Source organism: Syngnathoides biaculeatus, chromosome 14, assembly GCF_019802595.1.
Source record: "Syngnathoides biaculeatus isolate LvHL_M chromosome 14, ASM1980259v1, whole genome shotgun sequence".
Lineage (NCBI taxonomy): Eukaryota > Metazoa > Chordata > Actinopteri > Syngnathiformes > Syngnathidae > Syngnathoides > Syngnathoides biaculeatus.
The window spans coordinates 20586179-20600596 of NC_084653.1; the positions used below are offsets into that span (position 1 = coordinate 20586179).

Sequence of the window (14418 nt, forward strand, 5' to 3'; positions counted from 1 at the left end):
TAAATGACGCCCTTAAACTGCTCCACTGGCAGCCATAGAATGAAAACGTTCAAAGAGGGAGGATTCTGTGATTGGACAAAAAAAATTTTGAAAAAAGAAAAAAAAAAGATATATGAGGACTTAAAATAGGTTCATGTGAATGACACCACTAACAGTTTTGCTTTTCTTTTTACTCACAAATGTACTCGAACCTCATTATACAGTATTTCTCAAACATGAAAAAACTGGGTTGAGTAATAAATACATTTTATGAAAACTCAAACGTCAAACAATGTAAAGAATTTCCCCTCGAGTAACTGTATGAATGAGTAATATCGTTTGCACCAGCAAACAATGGCAATTTAGTTCTTCCCTTAGTTTTAGTGTAACCTAAGGCTACCTGGAATTGATCTACCCAAGTCTCCTAACTTAATCAGCCATTTATATGTTGAGAGGTGGTGGTGAGAGGGGTGTTTAGGGCAGGCTCCATGTGTTGTGCTATTGGATGATAAGGTAACCAGGGAAACCGCTGCTGTAAACCTTCACAATTGTCTAAAACTTGTTTATCTGTAACGAGAATTGGAGCGCAGGGTGAGGTTAATATAATCACTCTGGAACAACAACAGTCTACTTTTTGTACCTCGTAAAGAACGGTGGGTTTGAAACACATGTTGCAGGTGTTTCAGCTACATGCCACTAGTTCTCAATGGAAATTTGGACCATAATTAAGGAAAGGATTTCAAAAGGTAGCCTCATAAATAATGCAAAGTCAGTGTTAAATGTCCCTGACAGCGAATGCTGGCGCTGCAGAACGTGAAGGTCCAGAAAGGCTGAGCTGGTCTAACTGGACATCAGGTGTCTCCCTTGGAGTGCTATAAATTGACAGAAATGGGAGACAGCACATGATTAAAAAAAAAAAAAAAGGAGCCAAAATAAATAACTAGTGAAAGTTTGTTCTTGTGACAAAAATCTAATTGTTGTTTAATCTCTGGGACAGATGTATTCATTTCCATGTTGTGTATTTTGGCAGCGCGTTGAGCACATTGACATGATGGTTCCGCATAATCGATGTAATATTTGAAATTTTCTTGCACTTTATTTAGCATTTGGATTAAAAGTGCCTGCATTTTAACTCCTGCATTAAAATTAGATATCATAACCCTTGACTTAAGAACTGTGCAAATGTACCAAGAGGCTCATGGGTAATCCAGCATGTACTATAACATCTAATAAATCATTACTGATAACGCTTTCAAACTATAAAAGAAAACAGCACAAAAACAAAACTTTAGAATTTTATCTGTCCTGTAGTAACCAAGCCGTGGAGATATACTCACTTCCTGATTACATAAATTAGCGTTCTCTGAAATATTGATTCCTCACATTGATTTCAAGCACGACAAAAAGGAAACTGCACCCATTCCCTGCTGCTCTTTTATGAATGCTAATCTCAAGCAATCGACTGGCATGGTCAAGTGAGCTACTGAAGTAAGAAAAAAGTAAATGATAAAAGCATTTAAATTCAACACCTTTACCTAACTGTAATTACAAGGGCGTCTTATATAAAACACAAAATAGACTATTTACTGTCCGGTCAAGGAAGAGAAATGGGCTTACGAAAGGTATTTTATATTTCTGGATTCACTGTGCATTCTGTGAACTCACTGAGCTTTAAAATCTAAATATTTTTTTTTCCCCCCAATGATTGTTACAGGGTGTGCAAGTGTTGCTTTGGCCCCGAGGTCTGTCACGGATGTGGGTGATGTCTCGGTCCCACATCTCCAGGACTGTGTCCCCTTTGATATTCCTTGACTCCAGGGCTTGCATACGCACACTGAGAGAAGTCAAGGTCACTCCCTCTCTCTCTGACTGGAGCCTCATGAATATGATGATTAATCACAGTCTTTTGGCTCAAAATAATAACAAACCCATCATTGTCATGCGAGGTCCATAATTTCAAGGCTAGCTTCACAGGGGCTGTTTTAGTTGCTCTCCCCAACACCTCCCTGGATGGTTTATTCAAGAAACAAAACACACAAACAAGACAGTTGCCCTGCCTTTAGGCGAGCTCCACCATTGAAAACAGGAGAACACAAGATGTGATATTTTAAAGGTGTCTCAAACAGCCTTGCTTCCTAATAAATGCTGTTGCGTCTTTCTCCCTGTGTTCCCACTTATGTCAGTTTAACTGCGTTTAAAATCATGTAGCAAACGGTAGACTGATGCCGCGTTTAGTCCGTGGGCACAACAATCCTGCGAGTCCGCCACTTGTTACTGGCTGGGATTTGTATGACATTGGGTAAGTCGCTTGATGTCAAGAGTGACTTGTGTAATGTGATGGAAACTCCCAAGTTAGATAGCAATAAATAAAATATGAATAAAGTGGCGATCTCGCACACTCTTTTATGATCGTCATGCTTGTTGCATTTGCATTCCTTGGCTTTTCATTAAATGTTCTCAAGTGACAAAACTGTCACAAATTTCACAGTTTGTTGTTGTTGTACACTGAGCATGTGTAGTTTGTGGGCATAAAGTTCCTGGAACTCGTTATTGACTGTGACATTCATTAAGTTGCAATAGTAAGCTGTCAAAAGTGAGACATCTATTGATGTAATGGAAACTCAGAAGTTGATTAGCACGCAATCGATAAAATGCAAATAAATGTATTACCTGTGCCATTGTTTTGTAAAAATGATCTGGTGTACCTGCTCTATTGCCCAAAGTCAGCTGGGAAAGGCTCTAGCTCACTTGCGACCCTAGTGAGGATAAGCGGTTTTGAAAACGGATTGATGAATTTTTTTTAAAAAGAAAAAAAATCGTGGATTTGTCACATCTGCTGATCTGCGTGGAGTTGGTGGTAGTGGGGAGTTGTAGTGCATGAAAGTAGGGAGGCAAGGCGGACGTGCAGGAGTCTCAAAAAGCGATTTATTTTCAAAAACAAAGTGGGGGGGGGAAACGCATGTGGAAGTAACCCGAAAACTTAAAATACTATATTAACAAAGTATAAACAAAGGTTTAAGGTAGGAAATAACCATGAGGAAACAAAACTTACCAAAACAAATAGGGAAACTGACATGACGAGACTCAAGAAACATGATGTATGATGATGATGATGATGACGCCAAATAGACTGACCAAACCCAAGGACTTAAATACAAAGAAATTGGAAAAACAATGAGGCCCACTTGGACAAGACACGAGTTCCTGTAGGGAGCTGACGAGAACAAGTGGCGTCAAAAACCAAACAATGAGACAAGACATAAATGTGACAGGGAAACTTGGCAAAACATAAAAAAACTAAATCTAATCTAAAACCAAGTCAACAAAAAGATACTGTAGGTCATGACAGGATTACAGTACTATCTAAAAATCTGAGTATTACTATGTAAAAAAAAAAAAAAGAAAGATGAGTCTTCAAGTATTTAATTATCACTCATTCAATTGCACAAGTGAGCCTAATCACAGGGCATATATTAAAAAAAACATTCTTTGATGTGTCTAACATGCGTGTTTTTAGAATGTGGGGAAAACACACTCAGCACGGCAAGCCCATGCAAACTCCACATGAAAGGCGGAGCTGAGATTTGAGTCCTTTGAACTGTGAGGCATATTTGCCAGACACATACTGGCCGGGATGTTTTCTGACTGTATAATTCAGGACTTGGCTAAAAAATAAAAAGCGTATGTTCTGATGGTGTTTTTCCTCCTTAATGATTGTTTCCTGAACAGTGTGCCAATGTATCGCTGCCAGGTTGTTAGCACAGTACTTTCTGCTTACCACTTGAGGGGAAACTCTTTCTATGTAGCTACTGCATGTTAGTGCAGTGTGAACACGTCTCGTTGGTTGTGACTGACATTTTCTCGTCAACTACTTTGTTGGTATCTTTCAGCAATCGCCCGTAGCCCATAATTTCTCTGCTCGGTGAACAGTGTGAGATGTCTCTGTAGATTCTCAGTCCTCCAAGTAATGGTCATCTGCAATGGTTGAATCAAAGCAACTGGACTGTTCTTTGTTGAAGAGTTTTCTACCCTTATTCCAAGAACCTTTTTCAGTTCCAAATTTTCAGTGGCGAGTCCTTCTATTTGTACCTTGGGGTGTGTGTGAGATATTCAGCATCACTGGAGACCTTAAAATTTGCCTCTCGTGTACACCTGTGCGCACTGTCTTGCTGTGATAAAGACTTTTTATCTCGGATATTCGTTGTTTTGGTTGTTCTCCTCGGTGGCTGAAAAAGAAAATGGAATAGTTTGAAAGAAAGCAACAACTTCATCACAAATGCTGACCTTTAATTACAAAAACCTCTTCAGTGGTCGGCCGTAGTGTCTACTTAAGTTGACATTTATAAATACCACAATGTAGCCGTCAATTGCTTTCATTGAAGCCAATGTATTGTGGAGCAAGATAGCATCAATCCATTTGTCAAATACTGTGTAACCAGTGGATAGCGGGATTGTCAGGTGTGTGTGCACAAGGTGGCGTATAGCCTCTCTCAACTATGCATGGTGAGGACAAACCTGTTAGTGGAGGGCCTGTCCTATAAGTCACACAGGTGATGAAAAGTCGAGATAAAGATGGTACTTCACTCTGCTATCCTGTTTGTGTGGCCAGGACAAGAAATCGATACCAGCGGTTTCACAGACTGCTTTACAGTCAGGGCAGCTCTCTGCTTAAATGTTTGTCTATTTTATTCAGTGACACCTCGGCAAAATCGGCAATCAGCCACACAGAGGACTGAACAAATGTAAAACAAACGTTCACAAGCACGGTGACAGATGGAGACGGGACGTTGCGTCTTCGCACATTGTCAAAGCCTAATAAATCACGGCGATGATCCAAGCCATTGTATTATAACCTATGAGGAAATATTGTTTCTGTCGTCGGCTGATTTTTATCCCTGATCTTTCTGTCAGGCCGTCATCGTGGGGAGGTCTGCGTCCATGGGGACATACGCCTTCCACCTCTCCCATCTGATAAGCAGCAGGCCTGTAGGTTATCTGGGATGCAGTCATGTTCTTGTACAACATGCACTGCCAGGCAAAAATGGAAAAAGGCTCCTCTCCTCCCAAAACTCATTTCAACTTGGCTTTATTGCGGCAAACATGGCGGGCACTCTTGTGTGACTATAATGCTCTTTTCCTGAACACAGGGACATGACAATGCATGTGCCTTATTCTGCTGATGAAAGGAAGATTTGAAGAGTTTGTTTTCAAAACGAGACATAGGCATTTTTTTCAGATTTACAAAACTCGCGCCAAAATTATCCAGCTCCCAACGGATAATTTTGGCGCGAGTTTCGTAAATCTGAAAAAAATGCCTATGTCTCGTTTTGAAAACAAACTCTTCATTTATTCCTAGAAACTGTTAAATTGTTAGCGTCGTTATTTTAGGAAAACTCCCATTTCAAACCTCCGTTGCCTTACGGCCACATCCAGCTATGGTGAAGGCTCCAGGAGTCAAGCTCGAGGTAAAATCCGGAGTCGAAGTCCCTGAGGCAGTTTGCAGCTTTGTTCAGCTCCATCCTGGCAGCTCCTGTAGCGACACTGGTCCTAAATTGTAGCGACCTAGTCGTTCCTCTGTTCCCATCAGTGTTGGGGAGAAGGGCAGCAACTTGTTCTCCATACTACACCACCCAGGTTGACGTCTGACAACACCACACACCACTTAGGACGGTGCTCCACCAATAACTCGGATGTCACCCTGTGATCAACCCTAATCGATGGAGGCCCATGATATTTAGCCATGGCATTAAGAATGAGCTGAAAATGGTCTAATTATTGGAAGGCTTTTTTTTATTTCTTCTTTTCCTTTCAGCTTGTCCCGATTAGGGGTTGCCGCGTCGTGTCATCTTTTTCCGTCTTAGCCTATCTCGTGTATCTTCCTCTCTAACACCCACAGTCTTCATGTCCTCCCTCACAACATCCATCAACCTTTCTTTGGTCTTCCTGTCACTCTTTTGCCTGGCAGCTCCATCCTCAGCACCCTTCTACCAATATACTCACTCTCTCGCCTCTGAACATGTCCAAACCATCGAAGTCTGCTCTCTCGAACCTTGTCTCCAAAACATCCAACTTTGGCTGTCCATCAATGAGCTCATTTCTAATTTTATCCAACCTGCTCATTCCGAGTGAGAACCTCAACATCTTCATTTCTGCCGCCTCCAGTTTTGCTTCCTGTTGTTTCTTCAGTGCCACCGTCTCTAATCCGTATATCATGGCCGGCCTCACCACTGTTGTATAAACTTTGCCCTTCATCCTAGCGGAGACTCTTCTGTCACATAGAACACCAGACACCTTCTGTCAATTGTTCCACCCCGATTGGACCCGTTTCTATACTTCATTGAGGCAGCATGACCCTTTTTACCTGCATGATTTTTGCCTTTTCACGACACTTACCCTATGTCGTATGTATGACATTTTCCGAACTTTGATTATTTTTGCCAAAATTATTCAAAGCAATTTCTCAGTGATGATAATCTTTTGCTCCTGACAGAGAGCCCCCTTTCACAATTCAGTGTTGGAAAAAAAAGGAGAAAATAGTGCCTGAGACTGAGTCGAGCAGACAAGCACCAGCTTCACATCACTCACCTGGATTCACAAAGGACAGAAATAGCACTAAAAGCACCCACTCTCACTTTGTTACTGTTACTTCCTGTTCCTTACAGCCCGTACACTTTTTGGGAAACATCACTTCCCAAAGGGCTATCCTCCATCACATTACATTTCAGGTAGACGTCATTTAAATCTGAGACGCAGACATTCACTTCTTCCGTCACCTTCCATGCGGTTCATTAGGAATGATTTAAAATCGTACACGACTAATAGATACATAAAATGAGAAAATTACATTTGTAATGGACAACCATCCATGATTATTATTAGTTCGTCCAGAAAAAGTGCATCTCTAAAAACCTAGATAATGGGTCTGTGACAAAATCCAAATATAAAGCAGCAATTTAGAATAATTTCACCATAACAACTTCGAATGGTTGCAGAGTCACCATGATGGCTTATAATTAGGGGAATGGAGTCAGTATCATTGCTATGGTGAACCTGCATCACCCGCTTTAGTTGTCCCTTGTCTTGATAGACCAACCGGGACGCCTTTGAATGCTAGCTGTACCATTAGCGTTTTTAAAGTTTGCAAAAAGGAGAGGGAGCTTTTTTATTTCAAGACACGATGTTACAATACAGACAAAGATATTCACGCTCGCTGGCTGCTGGTCAAACAGCAGGCGGCCAACATAAGGACTGTTGCGGTTTGGTCAAAGACACGGAGGAGCCATTGCAGGATTGTATGTGGATTTAGAACAAGTGATCTTTTCTTTTTAATCTTTTTCTGTACTACATTTTTTTTTATTAAAATGCTCTATGAATGTGGGGTTTTTTTTGGTTGTTTTTGTCCCAGTCAACTCAAATGGTGAAGACATGCTATTTGAACACAATTCATTCCATCCATTTTTTTTTATTTCAAATGTTCAAATTTCTCCTAAGGCACGTGACTCGGCACTATTTTAACCACTCCCCCCAAAAAGAAGGAACGTTGTAATGGTGAAAAACTGCCTTATCTGGTCAATTGAGAGCTACATAATTGTCATGGCATGTTTTCTTCAATTATGGCAATATTGACATTCATTCAAAAAAATAAAACAAAAATGTATGGTGTGTTTGGAAAGAAATCTCTGAATTCATTTTCTTCAAGGATGCATGTAAATGGGTTAGCCATTGTTAAGACTTATTTTTTTGTTGCGTGGCAATAGCTCGCTTTTGAACCATTTTTGTCAGGTAGATCTTGACAGTCTCTTAGCACTGCAACCAGTCCAATCTCATGTTGTGACAGGGACAAGAAGGCTCCCTCAGCCGGCAGGGTGCTGATTGATTGGGTAGTCGGGAAGAGCAAACGTCCTTGACAAAAAGGCAAAGAAGGACAGCGGGCCGAGGATATTCTTCGCCCTCTTCCAAGAACTTTGCGTTTTGCTGAAGTAATCCCCTCTGTTGACATCAAAGAGACGTGGCTGACGTGGGAACGAGCTCGCCTGGAAATGCTTCTGTCAAACTAGACAGATGCGAGTGGTCCGGATTTACAAAGTAGGGCCTCCTGCTTTGACAGAGCCTTAAAAAAAAAAAATCTCACCGAAAAACTATCCAAATGTTAGGCCTTCATAGCTAAGGTTTTAAAAAAAAAAATGCCCACAGAAAAAATACCAGATGTACTCATTTATCTTTACGATTTTTCCCCCATACATGCCTATATGTAATTTTCTCACTTTTTTCTCTCTTTTTTTTTTTTTTAAATAAGAAAAGCCTGTGCGGTGACGACGTGTGCGCTTGATCCTTAAACAGTAGCTTTTGGTAGTTAGTGCAGCAGCATCGCCGCCTTCATTTATAAAGCCATAACGGGCGAACAAATTCAGATTGCGGCTCCCACTCCCTTCCCTATACGAAATCCCATCAGCCACTTTGCATTCATCCATTGAGGACCTTGTTAAATATTTGCAATGTGCCAAGTCACACAGAGCCGAGGCATCATAGTCATTACCATTGAGGTGCACTCCTCTTTTAAATGTTAATTGCCATTCATCACACATTCTCATTACATTCCTTGTAAAAAGATGTGCTGTGGGCTGTACTGAAAGCATCTCATTTATTTTCAGAATGGCATTAAATATCCACACACGATTCATTCACGTAGTCGGCGTGAACGAAATGGGAATGTTCTGTGCAATGATTTCGAGGTAATCTATCTGGAATGTAGATATAGCGATGAAAAAGTGACTCAGAATGTCTCATAGTTGTTCTTTGTTACCTACGTTGAATTAGTATCCAAACATTAATTGAAACCATGGTGATGATGATCATTATTCAAATCAAATCATTCAACATTCCAAAGATTCTAAAATTGATTAAAGGGGAGGAATTATGTTTCACCCTTTGAATTCAGTTTTTCCACAATTTCACATGTTCCACCAAAGGGCGGTCATTCGGCAGACATTCAGCTAAAAAAACAACCATCCCTGTTATTTTCATTCCAAATCCAAAATGTTTAGCTCATTTAAAATATTTCAAACTATTTTCAACTCTCAAGAATTCCTGCATTCGCAAAGCTATATCTTTAACATCAAAATTCCAGATTATTTTCCATAATATATTAAGACATTTTACATTATTCGCTCCTCCTCCCTGGCTCATGACCAATTCAAATCATCTTGGATACTATTCACGTTAACAAAGTTAGGAAATAAAATTCCAGAACTAAGGAAGTATTTGGATATCTACTGTCTATATCCACATTTCTTCACTGATTGAAAACATTCCAACTTCAAACTAGACAGATCGATCCCATGACGAAAATTCCAATATGTTTAATATTAAATGCCCAAATTGAGATGTTTACCTATTACCCTCTGTCCACACCAATTGACCCATGTGAAACATTTCAACTTCAAAATTTTGAGGTAATGCATGTCTTGGGAACCGCTCCCATTCCTGAATTTTCAAAATAAACCTCCCAAATTACGAGTTTTCACGTTATTCTCTCTCTTGACTGAATGAAACCATTCGAATTTCAAACCCATCCATCCATTATCTTTGCCGCTTGTCCTCACGAGGGTCGCGGGGAGTGGTGGAGCCTATCCCAGCTGTCAACGGACAGGAGGTGGGGTACACCCTGAACTGGTTGCCAGCTAATTGCAGGGCACATGGAGACAAACAGCCGGACTCACAATCACACCGAGGGGCCATTTAGAGTGTCCAATTAATGTTGCATGTTTTTGGGACATGGGGGGGAACCGGAGTGCCTGGAGGAAACCCACGCCGGCACGGGGAGAACATGTATACTGAACCCAGATCCTCAGAACTGTGAGGCCAACACTTTACTGTGCCGCCCCAATTTCAAACCATTCAATGAATTCAGGACTTGTTAGCAAATATTCCCATTCCCCAAATTCTAAAATTGAATTGCCCAATTATTACACATTTTACATTATAGTCACCTTCTCCTAGATTTCTTGACTATTCCAACTTTTTGGGGAATGAGTAACACTCCCAAGAGTCGCAAATTTCCAGAACGGAATTCCCAAATGAAAACATTTTACAATATTCTCACATTTCTTGACCAATTCAAATTATTCCAATTCCCACATTCTACATTCCCACATTAATTCCACAGAGTTTCAGTTCATCTTTTCAGCATGAACACTTAATGTCTACAGAAATTACTTTTTTTTCGAGTTACTATTGAGTCCATCATTTAAAACTGATGTTTAGAAAATAAAGAATGATCAAATCTGTGTAATCTATCAAATGTTCTTTCTTTTTTTTAAATCTGCTTTATTCTGTTCAAAATTGCAGGAAGCTGGAGTGAAGCATGGTGCACCCCCTGGACTGGTCGGCAACCAATTCCCATTCACATCCACACCATCACTGAGGGGGAAATGAACAGAGCTGCCGGCAAGGAAGTCAGGTAAATTACACATCTGTATAATGCTATATATCATTAGACTGTGCAGGATGGGAATCGCTCTTGGGAGTTTTTGGAGCGGAATAGGTATTTTCAAACATATTCGGTGAACAAATGTGTGCTGCCTGTCTTTTTTTGGACTGTCATCCTCAACCTAGCGTAACACATTGACACTGAATAATATTGCTTGGAGAGCTATTGCCTGGGGGATTACACCAAAGTGTCACCGAAAAGTCAGCAGCGCATAAGAAGTCTTACACGTAAACGTGTGATCTTTGCAAAAATCTTTGATTGGAGATACCGCCCCGTGTGTATTGCAGTCAAAACTTTGCCGCATGCATATTAACAGGGCTCACTCTTATTTTCTTTGAAACCAGGTGAGAAGAGCAAGGTAAGGCTAATGAGGTTCATTCCAGGAATCCACCCACGTAGCATCCGCCCTGTCTTGACCATGTTGGGCTGCTCCGACATTTATTTTTTTTTTTAAAACAAATTAACTGGATAAAAATAAAATACTCGAAATGATGCACCTGCAGCATCTAACTTTCATTACTTGTTGCCTTGGAAACATTGAAATTCAATTTAAAGAACGAAATGCAAATTGTGAGAAGGTCCAGGTTAATTGGCTCTGAGAGTCAATCATAATTGGTCAACATTTCCTATTGTGAATGAGGAATGGGCACACGGGGGGGAAAAAGGATCCCGAATATGGCTAGGAAATTTGTCCGTGCTATGATCAGCAATATGCTGCCTTGGACTTTGAAGGCTATTTTGAGTTAAAGCTTAAGCTTGACACAATGGACCTGTACAATACGGGTTGATCTGAGGTCTTGGGGATATGCACTCATATAAGGAAATCCCCTCTACAAAGAGAGAAGGTGAAGAACAGTTATTTAACAAGATGTCTCAGTCAGCAGAACGGGGATTAAAATCCACTAGTGCTTATCTGGCATGACGACTTTGAATTAAAAACTGTAGTTTCCCACAAAATCTAGGTTGGAAAAGGTCATCTTGTAGACACTGTTTTTTATGCTTTAATACTATGTTTTAGAAGGAAGCCCATCAGCCATGGAGGTAAATTTGCGTTTTGATTTAATATATACAATACGCTGTCTAGTTAGCTCATTGTTTATTTTAATATATCACATATCGCTTTTTAACCTTTGAGTTAGCGTTTGGGAAGACAACGTAACTACTGCCGTTAACTTTTGTTGTTAGCTTAGTGACTTTGATGGGCACAGTTGGGGGTGGCAAACTGTCAGTAGCATCTTAATCGTCTTCTTTTTCTTTCGGCTTGTCCCATTAGGGGTCGCCACAACGTACATCTTTTTCCATCTAAGCCTATCTCGTCCATCTTCCTCTCTAACACCCACTGTCCTCATGTCCTCCCTCACAACATCCATCAACCTTTTCTTTGGTATTCCTCTCGCTCTTTTGCCTGGCAGCTCCATCTTCAGCACCTTTCTGAATTCAAATCAAGTTATTGAGCATCATTATGAAAAGATGTATTAAAGTTGGTTGGCAACAGTATGTAATAGCACTATAAAGAAAAATAGCAACTTCTTTTGGTGTTTGGTAACCCAACCAAGATGGCGTCCCTGCCCCCTAAAAGTTGTGGTTTTGGAGATGTGGTCATTTTGCCTGAGACCAATGATGTGCAGTTTATACTTTATATTATTTCTGCTTTTGCAGGTGATAAATTTAGTAGAACTAAACAAAATGTGAAAATCTAAAATTTAACCAGTGCGACATAATGTCTTGCTATTGTCAGAATAGTAGATTTTTATGTCACCAGTAATGTCTTTGTAATGTGGTACAATCGTCATCTTCAAATAAATCTGCGTAAATGGCACCGACAGTTACAAAGACGGTGCTTTTACAGCCTTTGCCATTAGCGCTTCTATGCCATCAGCTTGACAGTCTAACTCACTGATGCGTTTCAACATGACAGTGACCTAAAGCATTCTGAATTGAGGAACCAGACTAATGTTTGAGTGGTCGAATATTTTCCACTAATTTCAGTGGACAGAGATATAGCTGTAATCAGTTGACTATTAAAAGCCTCTGGTCAAGGTAAAACAATGAAACATATTCATCCATTTATGTTCAGTGTCGCAGGGAGCGGGGGACTTTGGGCGAAAGGTTGACTACTCCAATCGGTTGCCAGTCAGTCACGAGCCACACACACACAGAAAATCATTTAACCTCACAGTTACATTGTTGCTGAGTGGGACTGAACCAAATATTTAACAAAATGTTAAATTAGCTGCATGCGCAAATTCATTGTTGATGTTGTGCATATTACATTTTTTTACACACAAATAGGGCAATTCGGAAATGACATGACACTGAATATCCACAGATCGGAATGCAGTGTGATGTTTTAATTTGAATGCAGACTTTGTTGCTTGCTTGATTTCCATAATTTTTCATTCCTCATTACATGGGTTCAAACAGTCTAATACAAGCTGCTTTCAGACCTGAAACTTGTTTTAAAGCTCAAAATGCTTTTCTACTGCTTAACACTTTACACTGACACACAAGGACATCTCAAGTGGAAAGGATTTGGCCCATCCCAGGATTGTACCTGTTGTAAATGATAGATTCCGAGAGAGGCAAGAAAACCGAATAATAATCTCTTTGACGAAAGACATGACAAGTGACTAGACATAGAAAAGAAACCAAGCGTACAGAAAATTGGATTTTCAAGAGTGCCTTGTCTCAGAAAAAATGACCAGTCAGGTAGCATTTAGAAACGCAGACTGGCTTTCATTAGCCTAGTTATTTGGCACCACTGAACCGTGAAGATGGTTAAGTGATATTATGTTAACCTCCTGTTTTACATCTGGAATAGAAATTAAATGTAATTACGTGGCCATTGTACTTCCTACACAGTCCTCCACGTAAATGCAGATGGACTCAAGTCATTTACTGACTGTCCGTGCCATTGTTCTCATCCGAGAGCCCTCAAGTCTGCCATTTTACCAAAAACTGACAAGGACCACAGACATCATCTAGTTGGAACAAAATGTGGAATTTCAATGTGAACCCATTAAAAAGAAAACTGTGTTTTTCAGTCCTATTTTTGGCCCGACAAGTTACGTGATGAATTTCTCTTTACTGACGTATAATTCACCCATTATTTTAGCTATCCAGAACCAGGTTGCTATGGTGAAACGTTGATCAGGGTCACTGTTGTAGCCTTGGTAAAAAATTTACTGATGCACAATAACCGGATATATTGTCCACACCTCTTTGTAACCCGTTTGACTTCGTCATGTAACAAATTGCTGTAACCAACACAATCGAATCAAAACGGAACATTATTATCTTTGTAAAGGCAGAATATTTGACAGTTCTTTTATTGGATACCAATATAATGAGTCTCCAGTCATAATTGTTATATTATTATTATATTTATTTTTTATTCATATTATTATTTATACAAATAAAAAGCACTGGAAAGTCAATGACTCTTCTTCTTGCTTCTCTTTCCACTTTCTCTCTTCATATTGTTTCACATGCTTGACCATGACCTTGCAGTCCATCAGTTGGCAGATGGAAAAGCATCATTTTCAAAGCTTCTGGCACTTTTCTGCCCTTAAATTTCTGTCCCGCTGATGACGGCAATGATGAGAAAGGTCTGTTGAGGCAGATGGGCTGTCATCCTTCCTTCTTCCCGCAACTGGTCTGACTCCCACTTATCTCCCCTAAAAGCATCGTACCTGTGAATATTCGGATCTGGGGCCGTGCACACAACGCAGACCCATATCACTTCGCCATGAAGGTCAAGCTATTGTGGACTTGATGGACTCAGAGTGAACACAGTTGGAGAACAGTGTTACAGCTGGCAGACGCTGAGCAACAGGGGCAATCGACGATAAAATCCACTCTCAATTCTCTGGCTAATTAATTGTAATTATCTGGCACAACAGGAGGTACCTGAGTAATAAATGGGCACTGTGACAGCTAAATGGGGGTGA

The 14418-nt window shown here is 40.2% G+C and overlaps 1 protein-coding gene across 6 annotated transcripts in view; it reads left to right on the top strand.

The window, feature by feature from the left end:
* The window catches only part of asic4a (acid-sensing (proton-gated) ion channel family member 4a), a 186489-nt gene that overhangs the window by 45112 nt on the left and 126959 nt on the right, over positions 1 to 14418 (top strand). For all 6 annotated transcript variants that reach the window (XM_061842114.1, XM_061842113.1, XM_061842110.1 and 3 more), the window contains one exon: positions 10327 to 10438. The gene's annotated coding sequence lies outside the window, so the exon portion shown is untranslated. The remainder of the gene's footprint in view (positions 1 to 10326; positions 10439 to 14418) is intronic.